At 43.2% G+C, this 14425-nt stretch overlaps 1 protein-coding gene across 1 annotated transcript in view; it reads left to right on the forward strand.

The window, feature by feature from the left end:
* The window catches only part of USH2A (usherin), a 534204-nt gene that overhangs the window by 173194 nt on the left and 346585 nt on the right, over nucleotides 1–14425 (forward strand). The gene's annotated exons all lie outside the window — the stretch shown is intronic.

Below are 14425 nucleotides of genomic sequence, written 5' to 3' on the forward strand. Positions count from 1 at the left end.
TTTACTCCCAGGTCCAACATTTATGACACCCCCCACCCCCCTCCTCCCCCCTCCTCTAACAGCTTTCTCCTGTCTTAACTGACAAACTGTCATGTTGATCAGTATTGCTTCTGAAGAAGAGAGGTTCACTCTCGAAAGCTTGTCTTTTATATATTTTGTTAGTCCAATAAGAAAGGTATCATTGCACACTGCAATACTGCGTTTTTTGTCTTTTTTGACATCTATATATAGTTTTTGACCATACAGAGATGCATTAATGTATGTCTTTTATACCTGCCAGGGGTTCAGCCGGCACATATGCAAAGCATGCTTGTATGTCATTCGGTCACCCACTGGTCATTCTTACAACTGTCTAGTAATGATGATCAGGAGAAATAGAAAGCTACAATGCTCACTTTTGTTTGGTGAAACAAACACATTAAATCGTGGTGAGCCAGTGTGATGTGTATGCTTGCTACGGAGAGAATGCCTTATTGATTATGTTATTCTCCCTGTTGCTTTTTGTTGCAGCCTTAATAATCATTAGTTGGGCCTTCCATTGTGCTCCTTAAACCAGTATATTTATTACAAATAAAAAGGGATAAATGAGCCTGACATTACACAAATAAATAAGAAGCAAACCTGGTCATTGTCGGCGCTGGATAACAGCGTAAAAAATCTTTAAGATGTAAAATTTTTCGAACTCCTCAATTACTCTAATTGATTGTTCGGCGCACTCAGTCAGCCAAAAGTAGAGAGAAACTTTGTCCAGAGATCATTAGCTTTTCTCCATTTGGAGATTAATCATGAGGAGCTCTGGCTCTTTAATTCCGTAATTTGTATATTTAATGGGCTGCTGCAGAATCTATGACAGTAATTAGCATTGCCTGAAAACTCATTAATACGCAACAACATGATTAATGCAGCATTAATGCAAACATGACTGAACTTATTTGGGTTATGTGGTGAAGAGACTCCAGTTAAACTATCCTGTTTGTTTTACTAGTGGTGGGAATAATGAGTTCGTTAAAAGAAAGACTTAAGCAAATAATATCCAATCATTCCTTTAAAGGACGAATCCAGGAAGGAAACAATTCGCGATCGAGTGGTTGGGGGGTGTAATTAAGTAAATGAGACATTGTGCTCTCTGTCCAGATGTTTCTATACTCGGAATGACTGCTCTCAGCGTCCAGGTCACTACTGCTCTGTGCAGGGACTGTTGTCGAAGGAATCCCGCTGGACATCTGTGGGAATGACAACTAATTTAGGGCCTACACAGAGCAACAGGCAGAGTTCGCACAGCTTATGGGCACTAAATTATGGTAGATGGAGATCTTTAGATCTTGAAAACAGAGGTAATCTAATTTACTAAAAGCTGAACTCCAGGCAAATATAATAATTGTAGCGCCCTCTAAAATGTCGCTATTCAATTTAGAGATACCTGGACTGTAACCAGTCTAGATACTGATTATACAGAGCTCTGCATTCTATAGGTGTCCCTGAATCTGCTGGATTGATTGCTCCTCCTGTTGCTGAGGAAAAGGGAGCCTTGGCATACAGTAAGGGAGGATCCACCCTCAGGTTATGACTATGCACCTGACCCTAGCCAATCCCTGAGTAAGATGACTCAGAGGCATGGTTGAGGGCAGGTAATAAAAGGTCTGGGGACACTGTGCAGAGTTCTCTTCCCCCTAGGGGCCTTGCCCTAGGAGGTCTGTGGAGATGCAGGAAACTGGCCTGGGCCTCAGCACATGGCAGGTGCTGAGGGGCCTAGAGGCCTAGGATACACTGATACTTTGCTGGGCCCATACACCTGGCAGGTGATGGGTGCCTTGTTCTAAGAAGATACTACCACTAACCTGGAGTGCTCCTTGGCCGGTGCAGATGCTGAGGGCACAGAGATTCCAGATCCTGAAGAGGAAAATACCTGATGGAAGCTGGGTCAAAGGGAGAGTCTGCTTGTTGAGGGGTACCGCAGAGGAGCTGGTGCGAGCGTCCGTCTGGGACCCACAAGGGAGATCCCTCACCCTATTCCAGGTATCTGTTCGCAGTATCGTTACTACTATTGGTCTCTGGGACCAGATAACAGTGATTTCAGCCTTAGCTGTTGCTAAGAGAGAAAGCTCTCCTCCGAAGTATTTCCATGGGCATCCTACAGATCCTAAACCCTCTCTCTCCTATTGAACTTGCAAATAAATATCCCAAAAGAACCCTAAGACTCGAGACATTCTGTGCATGAGTGTCGGTGTGCTGTTGCTGATCAAAGGGGATCGGTAGCTGGAACCAACAGGTAGGAGAACCTATTTCATATTCAGCGGCTCCTTCGGGGGTGAGCGCTACATAATCATAAATTAATGCAGCTCTGTAATTATTAATACATCAATAATTTCTAAATGCCATCAGTGAAAGTACCCTAATTTGACTTGGTATCAGCCCTTTTCATCGTGATGGGCCAAATCCACCTGGGATGTTCACCAAACCCAGCCAGAAATCCAGGTTAGGCGAACGTCCAACGTCCTGCAACCTTTTAGATTAAAAGCCCTCAGCGGCAGGGCCCTCCTTACCATCTTGTCTTGAATTGTATTGTGATTGTAATGTCTGCCCTATATTGTAAAGCGCTGCGCAAACTGTTGGCGCTATATAAATCCTGTATAATAATAACCCCCACAGTGTCATTGGTTGCTAGGGTTACATAGTTAGTCAGGTTGAAAAAAGACAAATGTCTGTCAAATTCAACCTATAGAGATATGAAAAAAAAGAAAAACCTAAACAGAACGCTATGCCCACAATTACCCACTGTAGATGCTAGTGTGGCTGCATTAGCAACCAATGATGATGTGTGGCTCTGCCACCAGTCAACCAATGACGCTGTGTGGTTGACTAGTGGCTGAGCCGCACAGCATCATTGGTTTCTAGGACACAGGTGGGCACACCATAAAAACCTATGATGTTGTGGGGCTGCCTGTGTCCTAGCAACCAGTGACATTGTGCGGTCTAACCGCTAGGGTCCTACTAACCAAAGACACTGTTCAGCTTGCACAGCGTCATTGATTGCTTGGACATAGGCGGTCCCACAGCATCATTGGTTGTTATGGTGCATCGCCGACTGTTGACACCATCAGGAAAAATCAGCAGCTTATGTTAGGGTTTGCATCCAGCTAAACAGCGTTAATCACATGATACTGTTGGGGGAATTTATCAAAACTGGAGCAGACAGAATCTAGAACAGTTACCCATAGTAACCAATCAGCTTCTCTTCAGTTTGTTCAGTTAAGATTTCAAAATGAAAGAGAGAAGCTGATTGGTTGCCATGCACAGCTGCTCCAGATTTTGTCTGCTCCAATTTTTATGACACCCCAACATACCTCCTGGCCACCATGTGCTGCAACGCATAGTACTGCAATACCTTGTGTTGATGAGAAAAAAGTAGTGCACACACTACTTTTTTCACCACCGTGAACAGAATTGTGATACCATGAGTTGTGCTGTTTTGCAGTGCTCAGCAGCTGGGAGGTGCATTGGGTGCTATTCAAATGAATGGCAACGTAATGCACCTAGTGCATGGCAAACCTCACTAGGTGTATTTTGCAATTAACGCTACGTGTAGATGTGAACCCTTGAAGATGTGGGCCCTTAAAGAGAATCTGTCAGTCATTTAAAAGTACTACTGCATTTGGTAGCCAGAAAACTCTCGTTAGCATACTTCTCTGAAGCTAGTTTGACAGAGGGGGCCCGACTCTCCTGACATAAGGACAAAGCTTCACCAACTGCGATTCACACTCTACAGCTTCAAGCGCCCATGTGCATGAGGCCTAATAAACACACGCAATAACTGGTTATGGTTGCTCAGTGGTCCTCTGAGACAGTATTGTGCAGCAAAAGTTCATGTACATCGAAGTCAAAGTGTCCCTTTGAATTATTTTACTATGTCGGCAACTATGCAGTAGCCAGATAGCCCCCATCATGAGTCTTGTGGTTCAATAAATAACTGTAAAGTATTCCACTCACAATATGATAAAATGTTTAATGGTCCTCCAACACAAACATATAGATCTCTTTGTGAAGCCCCGTTATCTCCTGTAAATTGCGTTGGCATTACATTAGATTGTGACTGGGGAAATGGATGTGCACTTCCATTTGTCTGCCTGGGAAGTTAATTTGTTTCCATGTAAATATTTTTCATCCTGCCGGCACAGAATTCCCATCCTTGTTCCTCTTGTTTTCCAGAGATAAGATTTCGACATCTTCATGTCCATCTGCATGACAAAGGATAGGCTGTTGTTGCAATCTTGTAGCAATGAAGACGACCGGGATTGTGCATTTGTATATGTCTGAATGTCCTTACCAGACTATGTGCAGAACTTCATATGTTAAAGAAGAACTCTTCTAAGTATTGTTAACATGTATCTAGGTATAGATTCAGAACATGACAGCCCGCTCCGTGCACACAGACTAAAGAACACCTCCTGTATTCTGTGCTGGCCCGGAATGCTAGGAAGGCTATACTCAGTTCTGACCATTCATGAAGGTTTTACTTTATATTGGAGTCAAAAGCTTAAAGCTTTAAAGTTTTACTCATACAAATCCTGAACTGTTCATAAAGGTATTTTCACACCAAGGATTTCAATTCCTGTCTGAGAAATGGGATTGTCTACAATGGCTGTATCACGTACCTGACTGGAAACTCAGCTGAGAAGGGGGCTGCCTGTGCACCTGTTGTCCCACACCTCTGGAAGTAATGACAGGGGATGTAAGGACAGAGTGACTGGCAGGTTCTTGAGGAGGCGCTTGAGTGCGTTAGACCAGCTGGTGAATCGGCAGGACCGAGATGACACCGGGACCTTTCGAAACCAGAGCAGGCAATGGGTATAAGGCCAACGGAGCACTGGCGGGATGTTGTTGCTCAGGATGCTGATGGCGCGATCCACCAAGTGGCAGACCAGGAGGGAAGTCAGGTTCAAGGCGAAAGGAGCCAAATCTTGAGGTGCCGAATCACAGATCAGGAGCAGGGTCAGGAAACGTAAGCCAGGGTCATACACAGGAGATCAGACAGCAGAGGTATCGAATCAGGAGGAGGGCACACATGGACTAGCTGAAGACCACTAAGCAACTTGGTCATGGCTTCATGTCTGTGTATATATGATAGTGTGCACGCTAATCATATATACATGCGTGCGCTATTGCACATAAACGTTCTTGTACGTGCAGGTTCACGTGCTAAAGTGCGTTTTCCAGGAACTTTAAGGAATGGATTGCATAATTGTGTGCGTGCACGTTTTTGGGCAGGAGTCAATCTGCAGGTAAGTTTCCAACAGGCTTTAGGTTTACTCCATCAGTGTGCCATTTTCTATTGTTTAAGCCCTGATGAAGGGAGATTCTGACCCCTGAAATGCGTTGGCTGATCATATTTTCTTGTCACCATTTGTAAAAGTTTTTTTTTTTACTCTTGAGATAATCACTTGGTGATCTTTTTTAGTCTTCATTCATGTGAATTTCTCATTCAGGGCGACCCTTCCCTTTGGAGAGAGCCCCATTTTGTGAAGAGCTGCCAGAACTATTGCTCCTATTCAACTAGAGAAAGTTTCTGGTAATGCTCTTCATCCCCACTCGCACTTGGATAAGTTTAATGCAGACCATCAGCCAAAAAGTAAAGGATAATGAATAGCCCATTAAAAGATCAACAGCTTCAATCCAGAGATTTACCCGCAGTTCTTTTTTTTCTACCACTAGCTGACCAGCATCATTCAACCCACTTCCTCTGAGCCCAGGTTGTCCTGGGCCTGCCCCTAGCCTGTGACGGGACAGCGAAGGAGAAATAGCAAAGTGGTGAGCTCATCTTACCATCAAACTGCCCTCTACTGTTATCAGCATGCTTCTTGTCAGCACATTAACTGTTTAGTTCCTTGTGCTGCTTCTTCCTGTCGCCATGTTGTAACAGAACTGCAAAAGGGTTGATACCAGGTCAGATTTAATTATATACACTGCGTGCATTTCCAAAAATATATTTAATGATTACACGGCTGCATTAAAGAAGAACTCCAGTTTTTTTTTTAAACTAATACTTGCAGTGGGGCTACCCCTGCATTCCAAGGGTCAGTGGCGTCACAAGGGGGGTGGGTTCGGCTCCCACCCGGGTGACACCATTGGGGGGGTGACACCAAAATGACTGACACTCATTTTGGTGTCCCCCTCTCTAAAAAGAGCCCGACAGTGTCAGGAGAGAGGAGGGGACCCGGCAGCATACCTCATCCCGCAGAGTGAACATCCCCTCCTCTCTCTGCCGGCATCCATCAACAAGATGGTTGGGCATGCGCGATGACATAATCGCGCACGCGCGTGGTGATGTCACGCACATGTGCGATTACGTCAGAGCGGGGTGTCACCCGTTCTCCACTCCGGGTGAAATCCGGCCGAGAGACACCCCTGGGAAGGGTTAAGTGCTTATTTTGGTCTAGGGGGTAAATAATGAAGATACACTCACCTGATCCTCAGTCCCATAGCAGTCAGTGCTCACCTTTCTAACTATCCTCTGGCTGTGGTATGTTCCCTGGCATCCTCACAGCTAATGGACTGCATTGGACATGATGACATCACGGGTCCTTAGACGGCTGGAACCAGGGGGAGAAGAGGCTGCTGGGACTGGTCAGGCAGCCAGACGGGACCCAGGATTAAGTATTTTTTTGTCCCCAAACCAAAATGAGTACCTCACAATTGCAGTGTGGGGGTAGCCCCACTGCAAGGGTCAATATGACAATATTTAAAAGAGAACTATGGGGTCACCTTTTTATCCCATATTCATCTTTAGGGTCACAGGAGGACATAAACGAACCTCCTCCCGTGACCCAAAGCTCAGTATATAGCAAGCTAGAATGAGACAGACCCTTTAGGTCTGGTAGGAATTTTAGGGGGGGCTCCAACACAAAAAAAAAGGGGGAAGGTGAAGGAAAGAGGAAGGTGAGCATGCGGTCCCCCTCCCCCCCCTGGACCATACCTGGCCATATGCCCTCAACATGTGGAGGGTGCAGGTGCTTTGCAAGGGGTGGACTCCCTGGCAAAGCAGCTTGTCCTCATGGTGCAAAAAAAAAATGTGCACTAAAAAAACTAAACGGTGCAAAAAGCGCAAAACAAAGTGTGGATGGGGGTTGATGTCCTATGGCTCCGTTCACACCAACTCACTGCATTGGTGTGTGCTTAAAAAAGGAGTTCATGTTGAATTTTTGTGCAGCACATCCTGACGTGCTGTAACACATCGCAACACGCTGCTGCGCTTAATAATTACGTACTGCTGGGAAAAATACCCCAAGCACTGCAATAGGTTTTAACAATGCATCACAGTGCATGGCACCACATGTATATTGCTCATTATGCGCACATTAACATGCACTGTATGGTGTGAATGAGCCCTTATATATGAATAAATTGCTATGAGTGTTTTGCAGTAAAAAGCAGCATCAAATATTAACCGCTACCAATACCAATGAGACGCAGCTAGTTTGCCAAGTTATTGGTGTCATTCTGTGCCCTGGGAACGCCGGAACAAAGAAGACGGAGAGACAAAGAGCCCAGGACGAGAGGCAGTGACAAGACTGCAGACAATTTTTATAGCAGGAATCCAAAGCCCATTCAGGATTGTGATAGACAGGTGGTTAAACTAGCAGCAGACAATCTGTTTGAACTGCAGCTCATGTCAGTGGCTCTGCATACAAAATATCAAACCTTAGCCTACAGGTCAGACTGATCATTACTGTATTATGCACAGGAGGTTACTGGCAAACAATCCTGTCAATGTGTACTTGTGGCCTCAACTGTCTTGCTGCGCTGAGTACAGCAGAGCTGTGAACACCTTTCAGTAAACATTCACTGGTAAAATGTATCATGTTTTTTTTTCCATTTTCCTATTTTTTTTATCCTTTATTCCTTTGTCTCGGATAGAGTTTTCCATTTTACACTTATTTTGATGGAGGAATTTGCTATTGCTTTTTGTTTTTAAGTATGCAAGAATTTAACTTTTCTCCTGACTGATGGATTTCTCAATTATGCTCCCTCTGTTAAAACCCTAAGGGCCTGTTCACATGAGTTTCAGGTTCTGATCAGGTCCGGATCTGCAGACGCGGTGCTACTGATGCAGTGCATTTTGGCTGCGTTTTTGATGCGTTCTAGTTGCTGGAGTGGGGCTGTTAGTATGTTAGCTGCAGTGCAGTGCGTTTTTGACGCATTTGCATTTCCTGACCGTTTCCTGACTGTTTCCTGACCGTACAAAATGTGACATGCAGTATTTTTCAGTCGTAAGCTGAACGGACTGCGCACGTGAGAACTGTAGCCCATAAAATACATAGTGATACATTGGGATGCATTTTGAGTGCAGGAGCGTACGGATCAGGTCAGCACACTAAACGGACGTCGTGTGAACAGGCACTAATGAATACACGGACTCCGCAACATGGATTTAAATGGCCACATGTATGGTTTATTTAACCACTTGCTGACCGGGGTGTTTACACCCCCTTCCTGGCAAGGCCATTTTTCAGTATTCAGCACTGCGGTACTTTGACTGACATTTATTCCGTCATGCAACTCTGTACTGAAATAAATTTTATACAATTTTTTGGGGACAGACAGAGCTTTCTTTTGGTGGTATTTAATCACCACTGGGGTTTTAATTTTTTACTATATTAAGGAAAAATTACTAAAAATGTTGTAAAAAAAAGTTTTGTGTTCTGTTTTATTCTTTTTCATGTGTGTCTTAAATTTTTTTTTGCAATTTATGTAATATCCACCCCTCCTGCATTCTGACAGTGGAGAAGGGACCGGAGGGAGCACGTGTACCGATCTCCCTCTGATCCCCTGTCACAGAGCCACCATACTGGTCCTGGGCTTGCACCGTGCACAGCGAGCTCGGGAGGGGGGCCCGCAGAGGGGGGCTGCACAGAACGGCACGTTATACAAAAGATCAGCTGGCTCTATAGCTTGTATGTAAACAGGCATCGCTGTCTGTTTTTAAATTTCTGCAGTTTCACGGTTGCGGGCCAGTGGGCGTGGCTGACGGGACATTTTTAAACGGCTGGTCAGATCCAGGAAGCTCCCAACCGGCCGTTGTTTTACAATGGCCGGCAGGTAGGCGGTTAACCACGCAAAAATTAACAGTTACCAAACATAATAACCAAATAACATAACATGAACGACTTTTGGATCCGAGAATGTTTTTTTGGGTACCCATCAGCCAAAATAAGGCCTCCACTAAAATTGCTTCCATGTCCCCAGCCGCACCCCAACCAGCTCGGGGACAGTTACTGCTTCTCAAGTTGCAAGGGGCCGGGCCCCCTGACAAATACTGACACCAACTGGGGGAAGCAGCACACCAGCTGATGGCCCAATAATTTGTAACTGACTCACATTTGTGGACCTCCAAAGACCCCCTAACCTGCCAAGCTGCCGTGACATAAACAACCATACCAACTGCCATCAACTGCATCAGCCCTTGCAGTCCCATCCCATGCAGCTCCTCCCCGACACCTGACCCCAACCTCCAATCAGATAAGATCAACGGATTCACACTTTATTTAACCCCTTTGTCCAGGGACTATTCCTCACCCAGTTATTCATCCCTTCAGCTCATTATCTCTGGATCTGTCTAAAGCTTTATTGCTGTCCCCCCATTTTCCCTTCTCTATCTTATCTCTAACTATCATTGATGGTGTGCACATGTGGAAGTTATGTTTTTTTTTAATGAAATTTTAAAGGTGGATGTGGTTTTCGTAGAAAGTCCATTCATTCCAAAATTGAATGTTAAATGAAAACGAAAATCAAACTATACGTCAAATGGCAATCACCAAATCTCTGATGGTATTATCAAATGTTCTGATAAGATTTTTCATACGAATGTTTATTTGAAAGTCTACCTGTGTATACCCTACTTAAGTTAATGGTCTACTATAGTAAAAAAATAGATGAATAGCAAAATAATGTATAGTGATAACTGTGTGGGTTTAATACCTCTAATTATAGCATTCCATATATACATGAGTGAGAGCCATACATGCCTGAACAATAGTAGTGTCCATGTGCGTTACCATACACATTCCTTAGTAGTGATGTTCGTAGGCTTGGTGCAAAGCCTACCTTCCTGGCTCAATTAGTTGCGGCAAACACATTCCCCACCCCTTTGTGAAGTGTTGCTGTGGGACAGGAAATGCACTAGACATGGAAGCTGTGGAAAAATTTGGTTCGGTTCTGATATTTTGTTATTTCGGGATTCAGATGCGAAATTCAATTCGGTTCGGGTTTCAGATTCGGACGAAATCCAAATTTTTGTTAGTTTCGGGTGAGTTTATGAATACTCGTTGCTAATAACACGGAAAACCATATACATATATTAATACTAAAACTGAAGCTCCCAGACCCAAATGGCATTCGGGATCCGAATTTCCGAATGGCATTCGGGAGCTCCCAAATACAATATGGAAATTCGCATCCCAAATGCCATTCGGGTCTAGGAGCCTCAGCTTTAGTATTATACGTACTGTATGTGGCTCCTATGTTGCCATAATGAAAATTAGTGCTCAGACCCATTCGGATGCATTAAACCGAAAAACACATCTGATTGGCCAGAAAAATCACATGTCCGATTCAGTTTCGGACGGGATCCGAAACGAAAATTCGGATTTGGACACATTCAGATGCAATGAAATTTGGAGATTTGGATGTGTCCGAATTTCAGAAAATGCATCTGAATTTTGATTCAGAATGCAACGAATCGCACATGTCTAGGATGCACCTGTCGCAACTAATTGGGCTGGGGAGGGGGTGATCAGTTACAGTTTTGCAAGGGATTTGGTGAACTCCAATGGACTGGGTTTGCACCAAGCCTATGGACATCACTACTGCAGAATGTGTATGGTTATGAGGTTAAGGTGATGAGATTGTGGTGAGCAATGTTAGGCTTTGGGTAAAGAAGTTTAAAAAAAGAGAAACTGAAATTGTTGACAAGGCATTAAACGAGAGGCAAAGAGTGCTCGGTATACCTTTTCTATCTGTCCTGGATAAAACGTTGGCACAAATGCATTGAACATGATGGGACTATATGAAAGGTTAACATTATAGGCTGGCTACTGTATGTATGTTCATTGTTTCCATCTCTGCATAATTAAACATTCTATATCTCAACAGTCAGTTTTTGATATCCCCCATATATATATTTGCTTATACTTTGCTTCTGACCTGAAGAAGAGAGGTTCACTCTCGAAAGCTTGTCTTTTATATATTTTGTTAGTCCGATAAGAAAGGTATCATTGCACACTGCAATACTGCGTTTTTGTCTTTTTTGACATCTTGTCTACTGGACTAATACGGCTTACCCATTTATATTGCACTATATATAAAAAAAATACAGTATATATATATATAGATAGATAGATAGATAGATAGATAGATAGATAGATAGACACACAGGTGTAAAGGTCCGTGTTCAGTAAAAAAAAATGGCCATAAAAAAGAAGGCCATACGTAACCCTTGCGCTCCAGGGTGCCGAGATCTGGTCATTTTTACTGTACGCAGCCTCTGTATGCATGTGAATAAGCCCTATTTCCTTTGCAGCACTTACTAAACCCATAATAATAATATTAGAACAATAAGACACATTTTCTTTTATAAGAAACAGTGTGCTGTTGAGGACAGTTTATAACGGTTTGAACTGTGACGAGGAATAATTTGTCTCTATGGATTTAGATTCTCAAAATAAGACTGCTTTATTCAAAACATTGCTTAGATTTCTGAGAGAATCCCAGGCTTTCAGCTAGAAATCAATAGGCTCTACTCTTTAGTAAATTACTTCATTTGCAGAAAACAAGGCTGAGGTTGCATGCAGTGTTTTCCAAAGAGTGAACACATGATACCCAAATGAAATAAGAACCCTGATGACCATGACTTATATACATACTTTAGATATTTCAAGTACATAACAAAACAAGGAGGAATACACTAAACATATTTTATATGTTTAGCATAAAAAAAAATCATATAAAGTGTAAGCCCCCAACAACCAACTTCTTTTGTCTGCTCCCTATTGGTCTGTTAAATATAAAATTAATTTTGTTTCATTTTGGATAGATTTAAATGTTTTCTTATTTCGGATATGGAACCCGGAATTTGTTTCTGTTTGTTATTCGCAATTGGGAACAAATTTTTCTTTCTTGGTTCAAATCGAAACAAAAATTTTGTTTTCACTTCAGATCAATACGCATCTTTTTGGATGGAGTTTATTATGTTTTTAAACGTGAAAATTGAAAAAGAAAAAACAGAGTGGGGTCTCCCCAAATTCTTACCCTTTAGGTCTGGTAGGAATTTTAGGGGAACGCCATGACAAAAAAAACGTGTGGGGTCGCCCCCAAAATCCCTTTACCCATTTACCCTTTACCAAACCCTTGATCTGAACAGTAGCCTGGCAGAGCAGAAAAGGGGGAGGGGGCAATTGTGGAGCCCCCTCCTGCACCATACCAGGCCACTTGTCCTCAACATGGGACAGGGTCTTGCCAACAACCCTGACCCGGTGGTTGTGGGGGTCTGCTGGCAGGGGGGATTATCTGAATCTGGGTGCTTCCTTTCATAAAGAAGGCACCCAGATGCCACCTCCTCTCGTGAATGAGTAAGGGGTAGTTGTTACCCCTACTCGTTCACCAAATAAACAGTAAGCTAGTAAATAAACACACCACCCCAGTTTGAAAGAACCTTTGTTATTTTTAAGTAAACATACCAGACAGTTTTGGCAAGTTCTTTATTAATTAAAAAAAATGTGCCATGATGTAAATGAACGGGGGCACCCAGATTCAAATAAGCCCGCTAACCCCCACAACCACCAGGCCAGAGTTATGGAGAAAAGGCCCTTGTCCTCATCAACATGGGAGGGCAAGGAGCCGTGTATGGTGCAGGAGGGGTGTGCACGATCTTTCCTAATTCCTTTCCTGCTCTGCCATGCAGCTGCTCAGATCAAGGGTCTGGTAAGGGATTTTGGGGGGACCCCATTCCAAAAAAAAGTGTGGGGTCCCCTCTAAAATTCCTACCAGTCCTAAAGGGTCTGGTATGAATCTGTTTTTTTTAGATTGTTGCATTTAACAACACTCAGTTCATTCCGAATGACATTCGGACAAATTCGCATGCATCTGAATTTGGATATGGATATGTTCAAATTTGTGATTTTTTGCCATTCGGAAATTCGTATGCATCTGAACGTCCAAATTTAACTAAATGCAATATATGACATTTTTGTTCCATGTTTTACTTTTGTTAAGTGGCCAGTAAAATGCTGTATCAGCAAATCTGTGCCTGCAGGCTAGGGCTGTTGGCAGGAAGAAACTAGTGATGTCACTACTAGTAGTGAATGAACTGGGCAAAGCTTTTTAGGCGGGAACCCCACACAAACAAAATAAAAAAAACTGTGTGGAGTCCCCCACAAATTTTTACCAGACCCTTATTCTTGATAAGGATCTGGTATAGGTGTTTAAGAGGGAACCCTAGGCAACAAAAAAACAGTGTGCCCCTATCAAAAATCGCTATCTGGCTGACCAGGATAGGGAGGGACAGCAAGCGTGCACACTCATCATCAAACCATACCATGCCACAAGCCCTCAACATGGAGAAGGTACCTTGGCAGGGGAACAGGAAGTCATCAGTTCACTGGTTTTCTGGCAAGATCAATGGGGTTTTTCTTTATTGCACTTATATTAATTGATATAGCAAAACATTTTCAACGATACATGCAGACCAAATAATTGTTTCCTGCTCCATCTAGTGTCCATAATGTGGTATTTTCTGAATATTGCATTCGACCCAAAAATAAAATAAGCTAAGAATGTTCATTTTTGACTCCATTTGCACAGGATGAATGTTCACAGAGATTTGCAGGGCAAATGGTTCTGCAAAGTGTTTATAAATAGACCCCAAAACTAAGGGAAAAGTTTGCTTGCAAAGTGAACAGCCTATTAGTAAATGAACCCCATAGAGTCAAGAGAAAGGTGGCCTGTGACTTGCTGAAATGTCAGCGCAATAAATCTACTAAACTGTCCTCGATCACCTAGGAAAGCCTTTTGAGTACCTACAATACCAGTTGCTACATTATTAGTTTGTGTGGAGCTTCAAGACATTTGATTGTTGGAATGATGACCACCATATATTTATGCCGTACAAAGCGCCCCTACCCACCACCAGCACTAGGTACCTTCTTACTTTGCCATAACACTTAGATCCCTGTAGCTGCACCCCACCTGTAAACTTACTACCAATTATCCATCATACCCAGTATTGTTAACATCTGCAAAGTGAATGACACCCATGTGACAGAATTAGGATCTAGAGATTGACCACTAAGACCCCAATGCCCTACTTTGTGGGGAGACAAGTGACCCACACAATGTCCCATACAATGTCCCACACTCCTCCATATCTGGAAGTTCC

The sequence above is a fragment of the Nanorana parkeri genome, unplaced genomic scaffold, assembly GCF_000935625.1.
Source record: "Nanorana parkeri isolate BGI_ZX_2015 unplaced genomic scaffold, ASM93562v1 scaffold1, whole genome shotgun sequence".
Classification (NCBI taxonomy): Eukaryota; Metazoa; Chordata; class Amphibia; order Anura; family Dicroglossidae; genus Nanorana; species Nanorana parkeri.